The following is an 18,348-nucleotide window of genomic DNA, read 5'->3' as shown; positions in this document are numbered from 1 at the left end:
GAGAAAGCCAGGGCATATTCGGGAAATTGGAAGCATGTGGTAGATATAGCAGAGTAGTGGCAAGTAGGTTCTTGTGATTTGGATTCCTGTACTATGGCGTTTATATTTCATCATTATATGATGAGGAACAGTTGCAGGGGAATAAGATGATCCATGTTTTATCCTAAGCAGCTTAATCTGGAAGTGATTTGTGTGTTAGACTAATGAAGAGAGAGCAAACCCAAAGGGAGGGAGAATAATTTGTAGGCTTTTCTGTTTTATTTTTATCAATAGCTGTTTAAACACTTGCTATGTGCCAGGCACTATGGTAGGAACTGTAGAAAAAAAGATGAAGAAGACATAATCCTCATTCTTGAGGCTCTTATAGTATAGTGGGTGAGACATGTGTGGCAAACAAAGGAATATAATACACCATGACAGTGTAACAATTTAATCATATTCAAGGTAAGATTAATTGGTAACTAGTTATATTGAGATGCAGGTACTGGGTTATCAACTGAGGTGATTTTCCCAAAGACATCGAGTCTGATCAAGGTTACACTAGAAGCAATGTTTCTAAACTTTGCAAGAATTCAAACAGGAATCAATGAAGCTTTAGGGTGAAAGTAGTGTAAATGAAAAACAAAGCAGTGGTAGAAGTGGTGGGAGGTTAAGGAGAGGGTCTTTTATCTTAGGCAAGAGTGGCATGTTGGTGGCATTATAGATATGGGGGAAAAAAAAGGAAAAGTAGGATTTTTGTCATGGTAAAATAGTAGGTTTAGTTTTGCTTTGCTCTCTCACTGCTTTTTGCTCATACCTTTGCTGGAGCCCTCATAGCATTTTAAAATTTCATTGCAATTCCTTATGTAATTGAGAATCCATTTATTTACTATGAAAAGTGGTATGAGTTTCCTTAAAAGTACAAATATGATAAGAGTAAACATAAGTTACATCAAACAAAACATATGAAATGAAGACTTGATTTTATTCATAGCCACTGTATATATAATTTAGCTTTAGCCTTTCCAGCAATCACAAAAGTGGATATATGTTCTTGCCCTAAGAGCTTAAATAAATTTATTATAGACGTCTTAGTGTAATGGACAGGAAAATTGTCCTTACCACTTAGAGGTGCCTTAAATTTTGCATTGTTGGAAGGAAAGGGAACTTTGTTAACACATAGTTATAAGTAGGTAAGTTTGTGGAAGTTAAGAATTCAACTTCTCCAGAAAGTCTTTCCTGATTTTTGGAACCGGGACAAGATCTTTCTCCCTTATATCATGTACCTGTATAATACCATTTACATTCCTTGGTCATATCATGCATCGTGGTTTTGCCTATCATTTCCTGAGACTATGATTCTTGAGGATTGGGTTGTCATTTATCATTACAGATATAAATTGAAATCTAAATAAAACTCACCACAATGTTGGTTTCATAGATACTCCACAAATATTTCTTAAATGCAAAATTTAATCCATTTCCATGGCTTGTCTCTTAATCATTGCTGTCCTAGTCTAGACGTTTTTGTGAGCTCCATATTAGTTTTCTATTGCTGTATGATAAATCACTTCAAAACTTAGCCACTTAAAACAGTACTTATATATTATCTCACAGTTTTCTGTGGGCTACAAATCTGGGTGCAGCTTAGCTGATGCCTCTGGCTGTAGGTCCCTTGTGATGTTGCAGTCAAGCTGTCCACTGCAGCTGCAGTCCTTTCAGAGCTCAACTAGGGCTGAAGGGTCCACTTCCAGACTCAGCCATGGAGGGCCTCTCTATATAGGGCTGCCTCACCCATTATGGAAACCACATTCCTTTAAAATCAAATCTAGGAAGTGTCATCCCATTTGTGGTGAGTTGAACGATGGCCTCCAAATAGATATGTTCAAGTCCTAACCTGTGTTTCTTGTGAACGTGACATTATTTGGAAAAAGAGTAAAGACGGTAGATGTAATTAAATTAAGGCTCTTGAGTGCGAACATCCTGGATTAACTAGAGGAGCCTTAAATCCAGTAACATGTGTCCTTATGAGGCATACACAAAGGAGAAGTTCCTGTGAGGACAGGGGCAAGGACTGGTGTGATGCGACCACAAGTCAAGGATCACCTGGCGCCACCAGGCCCTGAAAAGGCAGGAATAAAATCTCCCTTAGAGCCTTCAGAGGAAGTGTAGTGTTTCTGACACCTTGATTTCAAACTTCCGGCCTCCAAAACTATGAGAGAATAAACTTCTGTTGTTTTAAGTCACCCAGTTTGTGGTAGTTTGTTATGGAAGCCACAGGAAACTAATATACCACCCCTTCTGCAGTCTTCTATATTTTAGAATGAGTCCTAGGTCCAGCCAACATCTAAGAGGAGCGGGTCACAAAAGGGTATGGATATCACGAGGCAGAGATCCTTGGAAGCCATCTGAGAGTCTATCTATTCTATCAGATTTCTGAATGCCTCCATTTGCTTGATTTTTGTTTGACACATCTGTGTAGATGGACCAAACTCTACAGGCCAGACATTAGACTCATTATCTCACATTCTTAAAAATCATGATCTTTCTCTGTATTTCCCACCTCTCTGATTAGAATTACTGCTCATTTTGGAAAGTCAAATTGGAAAACTTAGAGTTAATTTGAATTTCTACTTTTTTCTTAATATTCATAGCCCTTAATTGATTAACCAGTCTTTTTCATTCTGTTTCTTAAATTTTTATCATCTCTCCCTTTCTTTTCAATCTCTCTCCTACTGTTTGTGGGCTTCTATTATGTCTTTCTAGAATTAGCAGTATAGCCCCTAAATCGTCTATCTGTTTCTGAACTTTTTATCCTTCAAACCTTACCCTGCAAAGTGGCTTTTGAAAACTCAAATGGAGTTATGTAATTCCCATTATTATTAACATTCTCAAGAAAAAGTTCTAATTTGTGATCTAGCTCTTGACTTCCTAAAATCCAAACTGTATGTTTAATCATTCCTTAACATAGATCTATAAAATTGTATAAAACTTTCCAGATATATTATGTTCTTTATTTTTGCTTGCCTTTGTCTGGGATTCTCTTTTTCCAGGAGTCAGATAGGTGTTTGTTTTTATATCCAAAGCACCCAGCAGAATGTCTAATATAACACAGAATAGGTTTTCTTCTGTCGTAAACTAAAGTTAAAGATGAAAGAGATGAAGGATGAAGAGAGGAGAAGAGGCCTGAAACATCAGTATAAGGGCTAAACGTACAGACTCATCTAAGATGGAAACAAATGAAAGAGAAAGGAAAACTATGGGCTAGTGATGGAGAAAGACTAGACAGTTTAAGTGTAGGATAAAGGCAAAGGTATGTTCAGAAATAGAAGAAGTAGAAGCTCAAGAAAGTATGACAAAAAGAGAAAGTTCTAAATAAAGTTTAGATTTGAATGAGGCTATGATGTGTTTTTAAGCTTTTAGGAGTGTTAAAAGGTACATCTCTTCACAGACATTACAATATATTAGGCGGGAAGTGTATGGAATGATGCAGTTAGTTCAAGATAATGAGAAGTAGAATAAATAGATAACAAAAATGTGATGCAGTGTTAAGAAAGTAGCAGAAAGGAAATAGGAGTATCATTTCTTTTGCCCCCTTTGGTTGTAATAAGTAAGACTAATGGCACTCTTGTCTGAAGAGAGCCTCTAGGGAAATCCCTCAGTGGAGAGCAAATTCAAATCCTTTTCAGGAAATGTATTCTGCTTGATCAGCATTTAAATACCAAAGGAAATAATCTTTAAGCCATTCGAAGAGATTGAAGAAAGACATTTTGCTTTCCCTGACCTTTGGTTGTACATTAAAAATTTACATTCAGTACATCTGTATATGTAAACCAAGCTTCTAATAAATAATGATATTCAAATTAATCTTTATCTGTATAATGTTAACATTAATTTTCATTTAACGAGGAGATTTAAAGGGAAAAATGTTTTGAATATTTATGCAATATGTAATTGTAATGAATGGTTTATTCATAAATTAATTGCTATTTGAATGAAATAGTGAAAACTGGGAAAGTAGTTTTTTATCAAGTATGTTAGTCTCTATGTTGCAAAGTGGTAATCTATTGACCTTTTAGTGTAAACTAATTATTCATGCTATGAGGGTATTATATATTATATCAAAACTTTCAGTTATTTAGAGGTAACATTCTGGGGTTTTTTTTGACCTCCGAAGGTTTCCTAAGAGGTAACATTCTTTATAAAATGATTTACTTTGCTTTTAGAGCATGATTTACATTGAGAAAATTTAGTTTAGTGAAAAATAAAAAAATCTTTCAAAAAGATATTTTTTACACATGAAGACAGAAATAAATGAGGGAAAAGAATAGGATTTACATAATTATGTGCACTGAATGAAGAGAGAAGGAAATTGGTAAATCGTGAGTTTTGCATTGCATAGTTCATCAGCTCAGTGGCCTGACAATCTAAACTGGAAACTTTTTGATCAAGTGACTATCTGTGATGGTCAAAACCTGTTTATACAAGCAATCTGTTATGTAGTAATCACATCTACATTTGAAGAGTCTCTATCAATTTCAGTTCTTAGTTTGCAAGTAACAGAAACTAGTTCTGAGTACTTTAAGCAAAAAAAAGCATTTTATTGAAAGGATATGAGGTAGCTCATAGAATCAGAGGGTAATCAGAAAAAAAGTTCTCAGGAAAGACAGCAAGCAGCCAGAGCGTTTCCGGGGATCCGGAAAGCAGCAAGTGGAGAGAGACTGTGAAGAGTACCGCCATGGAGCTAAATCTGGACCGATACTGTGGTTTAATGCTGTTTCTCACACATTCACAAAGCCAGTGTGCATGGCTGGGTCTCAATCATTTGCCCTCAGCCAGGAACCATGGCACTTGATTAACAATTCTCCCGAGACTGCCAGCATGTGGAGAAGGTAGGTTCCCCAAAAGAATTTCAACGTTTTGGGACCAGGTTGGGAAGTCTCTGTAGGGTAAGTAAAAACAGTAGATGTTTCTAAAACCTTTCTTCGGAACAGTCATTCGAAAGCCATCAAACTCTAGTGGTAAAAAGCTCAAATAATAAAGATTTTACCAGTAAAATTAACATAGATTAAATAATAATGTTGCTCAGGTTTCAAACATTTATTTGTTCCTTTTTTTATACATATGTTTATTGTCTGTCATGTGCCAAGTGCTGTCCTAAGCAGTGAAAATAAAACTATAAACAATAGAATTAGTCGTGGCTTTGCACAGAGCTTGTAGTCTAGTGAGAATTGAAGTATGTGCAACACTTAATATATTGCAGGAAGTCTAGAATGGGAGCTGTATTAGTTTCCTAGGGCTACACACAAACTGGGTGACCTTAAACAACAAAAATTCTAGAGGCTAGAAGTCTGAAACCTAAGTGTCAGCAGGGTCACGTGTCCTCCAAAGACTCTAGGGGAGGATCCTGCTTCGTTTCTTTCAGCTTCTGGTGGCTGATGGTCTTTCTTGGCGGGTGGCAGCCTAACTCCAATCTCTGGCTCCATCTTCACGTGGCCTTCTTCCCTGTGTGTCTCTGGGTGTGTCCTCTCTTCTAAAAATACCAGTCATTGGATTTAGGGCCTATCCTAAATCTGGAATGATTTTACCTCAAGATCCGGAACTAATTACATCTATAAAGACCCTATTTCCAAATAAGGTCACACGCTGAGGTTCTGAGGGAACATGAATTTTGGGGAGATGGTGTTTAACCCACTCTAGGGAGGGTACATGATACCATTGGTATTCCTAGCAGGGTCCCTGGGCCTGTACGTGGGGTATGTTAGAGAAGCTTACCTGAAGGAAATGTCTAACTGAGGGTGGATGTTCAGCAGAAGGAAAGGGATGTATAATGGACCCTCCCAGCATTTGTGAGGAAGCATAATTCATTGGAAGAACTGAAAGTGTCAATAGTTCAGTTCAACTGGAGCAAAGAGTAAATGGGGCTGGCAAGAGGTGGAGAGGAGAAAGGATGGTGAAGAGTTTCAATGGGACAGATGATTAAGGGAACGCGTAAGGAGTTTGACATTATCCTGAATGTAGTGGGGTGCCACTGAGGGAATAACCATTATGAAATGCAAAGAGAAAGAAAGTGAAAAGAGTGAAACTGGGACACACAGCTGTATCTACAGTAGATCTCAACACTGTGTATACCTGGCAACCTTTAATATTAAACACTAAAAGTAAATGCATCTAAATGTTAGCAGTGGTTATTCCTCGGTGACTTTAATTTTATTCTTTCTAACATTTTTAAAATATAGTGGGTCCAATGAGCATATACTACTTTTATAACGAGGGGGAAAAAGCATTTTTTGGTAAAATTTAGCACATAAAATATACCTGAAATAAGATTTTTCATAGCACGGTGTTTTTAAAAATAAGTAATTGATTTCAAGGATTGGGTATCTTTTGACTTAGGAGGAAAAAAGACTTGTGAGTGAATAAAGAATTATATCACCTGAGCCAGGTATTTCATAAAATATCTTGAAATATGTATGGGGTTATGGATTGCACATCCTCAGCTGGGCTAAGTAGCCATTGGATAAATCAGGGGAAAAACTTCTACTTTTGGACATAAAATAGGAAATACATTTGGATTGAAAGCCCTTTTCACTTGATTTTGAAAACCATGTCAGTGAATAAGCAATTTAAAGAACATAGAAATTGATCCTTTTATGTAAGTTATCATCAGTAATGCCAGGTTGCCTTATGTAAGGTGATTAGACATAACATTCCTGTGAAGATTTTACTAATTTTGTAAGACTGAAGTGGTATTTAGGTTTCTGGAATGCAAAATTAGAGCTTTACTATTAAATCTACTTTACATATCAAGGGTCATGCTGTGAGAACAGAACATATTTGCATGTTCTGTTTTTTTCCACTTAGTTTCAGAATATTAAACAACAAGTCCATTAACACTACTGGATGATGTGACGGGGCAATTAAAACTCTCATGTCATCTTTAGGCTATTTTCTTTTTTTGTGATTATCAAGAGATAACACAGCTTAATTAAAGTCTCATAATAAAGTTTATAAAAGGCCGAATGCTGGCCAGTACTTGCAATTAGGAAAATCATTTGATACTTCTGTGGGAGTTTTTGTTTTTCTTCAGAATTTTGTTAGTTGCTTAAATAGCATTGTTTACTTTGATTCATCGACAAAATTATTTGCTAATCCTGACCTGGGATGATGAATAAATATTTTGCTGTTTAAGGATAGTTCAAAGTTCAAACATTTTACTTGCTAATGACTATAAAGTAAGCAGACCTTCTTTCTTTAAAAATAGTTTCAAATAAACTCTAGTAATAGATATACTAGAAATACATTTCTTGGTTAATTATTTTAAAAGAAAATAGATAAAAATAATTATAAGAAAAAAGTGCACTTACATTTCAGTGGAGAGTGGCTTTTTTAAAGCAAGTTTATATCCCTTATATCATTTAGTTAGCCTATCCCAAAAATATTTTAGGTGACTTGTCCTATGTAAACTTTCACTTAATTAGGACTATGAACCTGAAATTCTACTGGAGAATCTACTTGCTTGGAGTTGATGTGCTTCTCCCCTCCATCTTCCCATTCTTGAGTAGAGTTTTCTAAACTCCTGAGAATTAAGAATCTGCCACGGCAGTCCTAGCAACTTTAATACTATGAATTATTATGGCTAACACTTACATGTTGTTTAATGTCAGGCCCCGTTTTAAGCTGTCCTTACAAATGATCATATCTAATCCTCACAGAGATATTTTGAGATAGGAAACTCAGTTTACAGATGAGAAAGCTTAGGCAGAAAGTAGTAAAGTAAACTTGCCCGAGATCAAATGGTAGAGAGGGGATTAGAACCCAGGAAGAGTCTTTATTTTATCCATTACACTCTAGTACATGAGAGTCTTTATTTTACCCATTACACTCTACTGCATGAAGAAACATAGATGAACATGAGAGAAAGTATTTTAATTCAAAAATATCAAGCACTTCGTCAGTATTCCCTTGTCTTCTTCTAGTGGGAAGATCTGACATACAGCTGTCTGCTATACAGGTTACACATTTCATCTTCTCCCACATTTTTGTACCTCTCATTCTCCTCATATTTCATTTATTTCAGATCCCTTAACTCTTCTCTTACTTCATATTCTGTTTATAGTTTTATTTACATGTTTTCTAGTATAAAGAGATTCAAAGATAAATCTCTTATTTTGTTTAACTAGAAAGGATGAAAACATCATTTTGAGAAAGTAAAACATTAGTTCCTTGTTCTAAGATAACACTGATGCAAACAGCAATAGTAAGTTTTCAGGGTAATGAGAATATTAAAAGAGTTTTTGATATTCCCTTTGATAATTTAAGCTTATACTTGATATTAAATTTTATTTTGAGAAGAAAATTACAAATTTTCTATTCTTTATGATAAACCAAGCACACACAGTAATATCCCACTGAATAATATCTATCCCTGGATAGAACAGAAAATAAATATATGTAATTCATTATAGAACTGTGTTAGAAAATAAATCAGAGAACCTTCAATAGACCAGAAAGTATGAGAAATTCAAAAAAGGATGTAGTGTCAGATTTGAGAAGGAAGCCACAACTCAAGATATGCCCTGGGGAGGACCCTTACCAAAGGTTGGTGTGACACTAAGAGTGTGCCATTCTCATAAATGGTAGGTTCCAGATTCCTGGAGAAGCCTTGAGTTCAGGGATGAGTAACTAGTTGCTTAGCTGTGATACCGCAGAGGAGCTTAGTCAGGTATTCAAACCTGCAGAAGCCCCGTTTATCTTTTGTGGTCTGGACATGGAGGATGTAAGTTCGGGTTAGAGCAAAACACTGAAGTGTTCAGATATCAGCAACGATGAGGAGAATCAGGGAACCCTACTACCAAAGTTACCCTTTCTTCCCGCACTCTCTTTTTTTTTTTTTTCCCGGTACGAGGGCCTCTCACTGTTGTGGCCTCTCCCGTTGCGGAGCACAGGCTCCGGACGCGCAGGCTCAGTGGCCATGGCCCACGGGCCCAGCCGCTCCGCGGCACGCGGGATCCCCCCGGACCGGGACACGAACCCGCGTCCCCTGCATCGGCAGGCGGACTCTCAACCACTGCGCCACCAGGGAAGCCCTCCCTCACTCTCTTTGAAGACAGATTACAGGACTGAGATAACAAGAGTTAATAAACTAAGCACAGTGCAATTTACATGTAACAGCGAGGGATGGGAGAGATATTCCTTGAATAGAAGAGAGTAAAGCAGAAATCAAGTGAATTAAAAACTTGATCATATTCCTTTAACATTTCAACTAGGCCAAAGCATAGATGAGAAATATTTCAACCTAAAATTCCACTGTATCTTTGAAATGTTAGAAATAGTGTTAAAAATCAGGAATGAAGATGGAGGACAAAGGTCATTATATCGCTCCAAAACAAAAATTATTTTTTGAGAATGCTGCCTTCTTTGGTTTCTTTTTGCATAATTCTTTTCAAAATTACAGTATGATGTATAATTTTTACGTTATAACATTGTCAAATATTTCAACACTAAAACCATAGAAAATATTTCAGTCTCAAATATTATCATAATCAGAGTTTCAGTAAGTTATTTTCTGATAAGTGTAGCTTAACAACAGGGAGAAAATTTTTTTGTCTGTGTAGAGTTTGAGACATTTATTCTCTGTGTAGAGTTTGAGCTGTTTTTCTCACTGTTTATTCTCACTTCTCAGGGACAGTATAAACAATGCTGAAGAAAATAAACTCTGATAAAAAACAAAGTATTGGAATGCAAAAAAGTAAAGAGTGCACCTTTTCTCCATCCCAACCCTCATTTAGGAAATAAATTGAACCCACTTTAAAAAGTAGCAGAGGGCACTCTATTTTGTCAGTCTTTTATAATGACTGGATATTTATTCTAGAAATAGAGAGCATTGTGCATGGGTCTATCTGCGTGGTAGGGCATACAGAATGTTTTTTCTGTCTTCTGAGCTTTGGAAGTTTCCAAATAGTAACAAAAATATTTTCATTGTTTTTATTCCAAGGTTATACTGTAGATTTTTAGCTTTTTAGCACTGGCTTGTTTCTTTCCATTGCCAAACCTAGATATAATGTGGTTTAACTTTATTATTCCCAAGCCTAACAGATTTCCAGTCATATTCTTAATATTTCATTGCAAACAAACCCTTTAAGTTAGTGTTGAAAAGGTGTTGAACACTTTTTTCTTCTACCCCTGATATCCGTAAGTATAATGCTGAGGAAACATGGAATCTTTTGGAATCCTTTGTTTTTTCCAACTTGCAAAATTGCTGGGTCATCAATGTTTTCAGTAGTACAGAATCAAGCTATTTCAGTAACTAGTCAGTATGATTTGGTATGATGCATGAATATAGACAATAGTATGTATTATTTAACATATATTTTTAAAAGTCCACTTCTATATAGGCCTTCCCCTCTTCCCTCTCTCCATTGGTAACCACTAGTTTGTTTTCTATATTTGTGAGTCTGCTTCTTTTTTGTTATATTCACTAGTTTGTTGTATTTTATAGATTCCACATATAAGTGATATCATACAGTATTTGTCTTTCTCTGTCTGACTTAATTTATTTAGCATGATGCCCTCCAGGTCCACCCATGTTGCTGCAAATAGCAAGATTTTGTTCTTTTATGGCTGAGTAGTATTCCAATGTATATCTTCTTTATTCATTTATCTGTTGATGGACACTTAGATTGCTTCCATATCTTGGCAATTGTAAATAATGCTGCTATGAACTTTGGGGTGCATGTATCTTTTCGAATTAGTGCCTTTTTTTCGGATATGTACCCAGGAGTGGAATTGCTGGGTGATATGGTAGTTCTGTTTTTAGTTTTCTAGAAATTTTCATACCGTTTTCTACAGTGCTGCACCAGTTTACACTCTCACTAACAGTGTACAAGGGTTCCCTTTTTCCCACATCCTTGCCAACATTTGTTATTTGTGTTCTTGTTTGATGATAGCCATTCTGAAAGATGTGAGATGATATCTCATTGTGGTTCTGATTTACATTTCCTTGATGATTAGCGATGTTGAGCATCTCACAGTACTTCTTAATAAGTGTTATTAAAGGTGCATATTGCTGATATTTTCAGAAATAATATCAGATGTGTACGAGTGCAGTGTAAGATCTGGCTACCTCTTGTACTTTGTCTCGCTTCTCCCTGCCTCAAGCCTACAAGGGTGAGAATGTAGATACGGGCATTTGAGGACATTATTCCAGCTTTCCTAGGCAGGTACTTTAAGTTGCTGGAATTGGTGGTCTCAGTGTGTGGACCTGTGCTACTTAGTCATGATCTGAGATTATATTCATTCATTCATTCCCTCTTCCATTCTGCAAATATTTAGGGAACAACCACCAGGTACCTGGCACTGTTCTAGGCACTGTGGCTTCAGTAGGAAACAAAATAGACAAAACCCCTGCCCTTCTGGGCTTACATTCCAGTGCAAGAACATTACTGCAGCCTCTTCCTTCTCAATTTCCATGGCCTTGAATTGAGGAAGTTCTTTAAAAATAGAACCTGCCTTTTCAGTTTTTTGCTTATTTTTTTAAAATAAAATAATAATGGAAAATGTAATGAAATCATTAAATAACTGCAAACTAATGTCTTACAGATAAATCTAACCAATATGTGGAAGTTGTTAGGCTTCAGACAGTGCCAACATTTTATAGTTTGAAATTCCCATTCAAGTACAAAAGAATATATTCATAGTAAGAAAGACCCCATAGAGGTGTCCATGAACAATATACAGAAGCATGGACTATGTGAAGGTTAAATTCCACTTCTGTATCTGTGGATTTAACTATCCATCCCTCCTCGCTTCCATCGATAGACAAGGACAACCCCATCCCTTACTTCAAATTGTTGGTTATCTTCCTATGCTCCTCAAAATTTCACACATGTCTATTCCTGTTCATTGTGGATTGGTCTGTCTCTTCATGTTGCTGGAACACTTATATTAAGGATACAATTTAGGCTCTCTTTGAGAGGTTACTCATAGATCAGTATCTTAAGCATAATCTTTCTGTATCTATAAGTTTTATTGATTACATATTGAACTGTTTCTGTTATTTTTATAGAATTAGCCAGGTGTATTCACATGTTGGCAACACCCAAGGTAGGGCTACGTTACTGCTTATAGTCACTGATAATGTTTTTGGCTAATAAGTCTGCAACTATGTATTAGAGCATTTTCTATGAATTTTCTGTGACAAGTCAGAAGATTGCTGACTTGAACTTGATTTGCTGCTGGGTTTGAGACAGAACATCAATTTATGTGCAGGATGTTAATTTTCATGATTCAATGATTCTCTTCCAATACTCCAATACTAAGAAGCATTTTCCTCCTGAGGTATTTTGTTGTTTTTTTGTCTCAGGATAATATGTACTCTCTCCTTAACCACCTAATAGATACAAGCTGTAGTTTAGAGATGCCTGATGCTATGATTTTAAATATTTCATACTTGCAAATTGCTACGACAAAATTTTCAGTCAGCCTTGTAAGCAAATTATGCTCACTTTTTTATCTGCTTTTTTGGTGCTTCTTAGAGTGCACCTTGATTATCATTTATCTTTCCTCTGCAGTAATTCCGTGTTTCTGGATCAGGATTTATGTCCCCAATTTTATAAGAAAATGATGGCGATTTTACAAAGCCCAATTAAATATTATGTTGTTCGTTTTCATCTTTAATAAATACTTTATAACAGTTCCTTGTTTTTATTGATGATAAATCCAATGTACATTTAAATGCAAAAGCATCATGGTTTCACCCTTCACTCTGAGGTCTTTGTAAAAGTTTCCAATCATCTTTCAGTTTTCATGAAGGGCTTAAGCTCCTTGAACAGCAAATTTGATTAAACAGTTAATCTAAAACTGTATCAAGTCAGGTAAGGCAGCTTCTCTTTGACTGGAAGACCTGTATCTGTTTCCTAGAAGTAGTCCACTCTTCCAGATCTACTGGGGCTTCACACTGCTGCTAAAGCCTTAATTCTGTGATTACTTTGTCTGTGTTCCACATCCCCTTACTTTCAGACACTAAATCTTGTCTTTCAGACTTTTAAAATATAAGGCATTCACTTGCTTCCAATCTCAGAGACAACCTTGTTTCTCTACCATCATCTTTTGCCTGAGCTACAAGCAAAAGCTTTTTAACTCTTCTAGTATTTACTTCAGCAGTATGCATATATTAATATGTAAATTTACATGCAGATTTAATATCTCCCAGGCAACTTCAGTTGCTTCCTATTAGAAGGCTTAATGTGCCCAACAGGTTTCTTCCTGGTCTCATCTCTTCAGTTCTGTCTGTTGTCACTACTTCCCCTTTTCTCCACTCTTCATCCTTATTGGCCTGTTTTCAGTTTTTTGAATGCCATGTTTGCACACCCTCAGACCTTTGCACACCCTGTTCCTTCTGCTTGGTAAACCTCACTTATATCTTTCAAATTGTAGTTTAAACATTACTTCCTCCAAAAAGGACCCCTTGACTTTTTTTACACTAGTTAAGGTTTTCTTATAATATGCCACCTTAGTACCCTAGGTATTTTTTTTTCTTCTCATTATGTGTTCAATTATTTTTTTCTCCAATTTCTGTCTTCCCTGATAGTGTATCAGCTCCATCAGGCATAGGTTAATTCTGTCTTGTTCGCTTGTATTAAAATATCATCCACAATATAAATTCACAGTAAATAATTGCTTAAATAAGGGATTGAATGATTGAAAGATACTTTTGTTACTTCTTTTAAAGATGGAGTATTTCTTGAGAGAAGTCTGTTTATCCCTTTTATGTATTTTTTAGATTTTCAAATTCTCTGACATTGTCTCTAAATAAAAGAAATTAATAATTTAAAAATCTATACTTTTACTTTATGCACTAATTATGACTAAATGTTAAAATGACTATTCGGGGAATAAATCATATTATATAAGTCAGTTATTGTATCTGTTGAGAGATGTTCCTGTTTCAATTTGCTTGATTAAACACTAAATTTTTTTAATGTATTAAAATAAACTTAAGTTAGTGTTTTATAATATAAGGAAAATGTTTTTAGGTATTGATTGATTTTTATATGCTTCTAGTTGGTGACCAGTTTTTGTTATATGTCTACTGAATTCTGTCATTTTCTTTACAAAGAAGCTACATAAATATATTTTTAAATTGGAAGATTGACTACAGCTGTGTAACCATTAGACAAATCAGTTTTATGACTTATTAGTATGATTCTAGCCAGTAGGCTGGTATTCTAAATCATAACACTTCAGTAATCTTCATTGCAAAAATAGTAATTTGTGTATTTTTTAGAGCTTAATTTAGCAAGAACTAAGTGGAGGATTTGACAGATAAGATGCTTGCCCTCCCAGAGTGTTCAAAAGAATGCTGAAGCTGGAAAGGTTTAATATGCCATTAGCTTGGCAATTCCTCTTAGAACTCAATGCTATAATCATTAAAAGGAGTTTTTGTAATATGTCAGGGGCTTGTAATTTTGTTCTATTCTAAAATGATATTTGTGACAGGAAAATGATTTCAATTTATGTATTTGAATCTGTGTAAATTTTTAAATCACACAATGACAGAAATAGTTCTGATTTCTTCAAAAAACAAACTTTATATAATTAGACTAATTTATAATTTCTTAAGTGGAATTAATTTGCATGACTGTTTTATTATTATAAAACAGGATTCTAACAGAGTGAATAGGTGGTGTTATAATTCCTTTGTAATAAATTATAATTCTTGGTTTTATGGCATAGTATTACATCAGGAGTATATATGTTATCATGTGGAATAAGTCTTAAGATGTTCAAATGCAGTGTTGAAAAATGACTTTAGCAGTATTTAAGAACTTAAAATTCACTTGCTTCATTTTAACAGTCTCAGATTGCTTTGCAAATAACCAAGATTCCTTGCTATAGATTAATGTGATCTGGAGAATTTTCTTCATATAGTTCATTGGAGCCTCTGATAGCATAAGGAGTAAATCTAAGGAAATTGTGTATTTTGCAGACAAGAGCAAAGGGCACATTTGGGGGACTTTTTTTTTAAAGACTATAGCATGAAGGCTACTATGGTTTCTATATCTCAGGGCCAGCTAACATGATCTCAGATAAAATCTATTTGATCTAAGTAATAAGGCAACTTTATCTCAGAAGACTGCAGGACTCTGTATATCCATGTGTGAAATGTAGCCCAGATACTTGAAAAGTTTAATGACAATTCCTGGGAGTTGGCTTTTTGAAGAGGCCCATGATAATTTGGGGAATGTGACATTTATTCTTCTGACCTAGCAAATTTCAAAGAAAAGTATGTTTAGATGAAATGTTAATGTCTGTCTAAATCCTTTGTCAGTGTAGAGCAAATCAGAGAAAAAAGTTGTTTGCAATTGGAGAAGAAAGAATAGAAGTACCTGGAACATGACCTTAGAAAAGAAAGAATAGTTGAATAGGGGTGAATTAAAGCTGCAGCTGATTCCAGTCTTCTGATTGCCAGTCCATCTCTTCCATCAGGAGACTAAAAAGCACAAGATTGCTAAGACCCTGAAAGGACTTTCCAACTGAGTCCTGAAAATGAGTGTTACAGTAAGAATTAAAGGAAAATGTTACCTAACTCAGGTTTGGCTGCTCGTTGCTCAAGAATACAATACTGAGAGACAAGTGGTAGGCAAAAGGAAAGATAGCTTTGTTGAGGAAGCCAGTAATCCTGGGATGAATGTGGACTCATGTCCCAAAGAACCAACTCCCAATTCCCCAGGTTTGGCTGGGAGATTACGTAGGGAAAAGAAAGGGCTACAAGCTGGAGAGGGGGCAATCTTGTATTTTCAGAGATGATGTCTTGGTCACATGATTCCAGGTAGCCATCAAGTCTTGCTTGCAGCCGGAACATTATCTAAGTCAGAAATCTCTGGCTCGCTAGTCCTGAAAAGCAAGAAATAAGGGACAAAGACAAAGGTGAAGCAGATAGAACTAATCTTCAGTCTTGATAGGCGTCATCAGCTTTTTCCATTAGCAGCAAGCTAAGCTAAGTTAGTGGTGGTCTAGGGTAGAAGTCAGGTATGGTAAGCATAAAGTCACAGCCGTATCATAAGTAAGAAATAGAGTTGGAATAATGCTGAGGAGATGAGAGTCCCTAGTTACAGTCTCACTGCCTCAGTTACAAAAATACCTTCATTATTTCAAAATTCCTCAAGGTAACATGGAATGAGTGCAACCACTCTCAGTTAAAAGTGAATTTCTCGGTTTGCAAAGTGATAAAACTAAATCAAGATGCCCCAGTGCTCTATTTTAGAGGACAAAGCCCTATTCCAGGAATCTTTTGCCCATCCTGTGACTAATTAATAATATTAATTATGAAAAAGGAAGGAAGGATATAAGCATCTAGAATAAAATGAGAAATATACTTTAAAAATTTTATTGAATTTATATTTCCAATTTTTTTTTAATTTTTATTTTTTGTAAGCATTATTTTCACTCTTTTAAATGAAATTCTTTCTATGTAGCTTTTCTCTTCTCATCCTTACTTACTTCTCTCTCTCTTCCTCTTTTTCCCTTTCTTTCTTCTGTTCTTCCTTTGAGAGATCTTTTTGGGGTGATGAAAATGTTCTGCATAAATGTAATTAGATTGTGGTGATGGTTGCACAACTTGGTAAATATTCTAAAAACCACAGAATTGTGTATTTTAAATGAGTGAGCTCTATGGCATGTAAATTGTATACATATACATTTCACTTTTTTACAAAGGGAAATGCCAACCAGAGGTTAACTAAGGCAACTGGACTGGAGTAAGTAAAGTACAAGGACACTGGGTCTTTTCTCAGATTGATTACAACAGATCACAAGGCTAGACGTTGAGTTTTAGAACTCAATTGGTAAGTCCTTTCAGGTCATATCAATCTTGCTTTTTTTAGTCTTGAGATGGAAGAGATGGACTGACAATCAGAAAATTGGCATCAGTCGCAGCTTTCATTCACCTATATCAATTTGTGGACTTTGTGTCCTACATGAAGGGAGACTGTCAGTGATAATTCAGAGACAGGATTTGCCATTTATGAAGACAAGCCATGGTATGGCAAGCTCTTGAATATATTCAATTGAAAGATGAATAAAAAGCATACAAAACATGCAAGACATTTACTGCATTTAATCAGATATAGTTGGGTAAATATATATATATTTAATTTTATTTATTTATTTATTTATTTGTGGCTGCATTGGGTCTTCGTTGCTTTGTGCTGGCTTTCTCTAGTTGTGGTGAGTGAGGGCTACTCTTCGTTGCATTGTGCAGGCTTCTCATTGTGGTGGCTTCTGTTGTGGCAGAGCATGGGTTCTAGGCATACGGGCTTCAGTAGTTGTGGCACATGGGCTCAGTAGTTGTGGCTTGCAGGCTCTAGAGCTCAGGCTCAGTAGTTGTGGCACACAGGCTTAGTTGCTCCGCAGCATGTGGGATCTTCCCGGACCAGGGCTCGAACCCATGTCCCCTGCATTGGCAGGTGGATTCTTACCACTGTGACGCCGGGCAAGTCCTGGGTAAATATATTTGAATACTTGTTTCTAAAGTCTGGTAAGCTTTATTCATTTTCAGGTAAATGCCAGATCACAATGGTGAAGATTGAGTTTTTGAAAAAGTATTATAATTTCTGTTTTTGAAAAAGTTTTGGGTGCCCAGAAAATATTTTTTGTCTACATCAGGAAATTTTTCAAAATACTTAACAGTTAAACTCCATTTTAAAACTGGGACAGTGGGAATCCAGCAAATTCAAATATGTGTGAAATAATACAAATATAAGGTTGTTTTCTTTTCATTGTTCTGTAAAGCAGAGTCAATTTGGTTGTTTTTGTTGCCGCATCTCACCCATGACAGGAAATTCCTCTTCCTGTTATCTTTTTTTTTTAAATTCTTTCATAGTTACATGTTTTATTAATCACGTCTGAGAAAAGTCATTGATTTTCATTTTGTACAGCATTATCTTGTAAGGACAAAATACAGTGAAACTTCCAAGCTTTTTGCATATCAGAGCTGAAACTGAAAGTTTCTCCATAATTGAATTTTCACTTCTTATTTGTAATAAGTTTATCCTTAGGAGGATACTTCATAGTGTTTGATCACAGATGAGATTGAGCATTGCTATCACTCAATAATGTTAAGCATCTGTCAGGTTCTCTCCTATACTATATATTAATTTTTTCTCCTTTAAGCAAATATTTGTTGGTGGCCTGTGGGAATAAGATACACCTAGGTCCTCTTTCCTTGGTATATTCACAAAAGCCTCTGAAACTAAATTTCCAAGTCAAGCCATGCTAAGGCCTGGCATAATAAGTTTTCATCGTTAACAGTTTTTTTGTGTTTGTGGTTTTCTTTTTTTTTTTAATTTCAATTTTTAATTATATATT

At 35.6% G+C, this 18,348-nt stretch overlaps 1 protein-coding gene across 8 annotated transcripts in view; it reads left to right on the top strand.

The window, feature by feature from the left end:
• The window catches only part of GULP1 (GULP PTB domain containing engulfment adaptor 1), a 367,352-nt gene that overhangs the window by 194,317 nt on the left and 154,687 nt on the right, over positions 1-18,348 (top strand). The window lies entirely within an intron of this gene.

Source organism: Tursiops truncatus, chromosome 7, assembly GCF_011762595.2.
Source record: "Tursiops truncatus isolate mTurTru1 chromosome 7, mTurTru1.mat.Y, whole genome shotgun sequence".
Lineage (NCBI taxonomy): Eukaryota > Metazoa > Chordata > Mammalia > Artiodactyla > Delphinidae > Tursiops > Tursiops truncatus.
The sequence above is the reverse complement of the archived record's forward strand: the minus strand, read 5'-3'. Positions and strand labels throughout refer to the sequence as shown.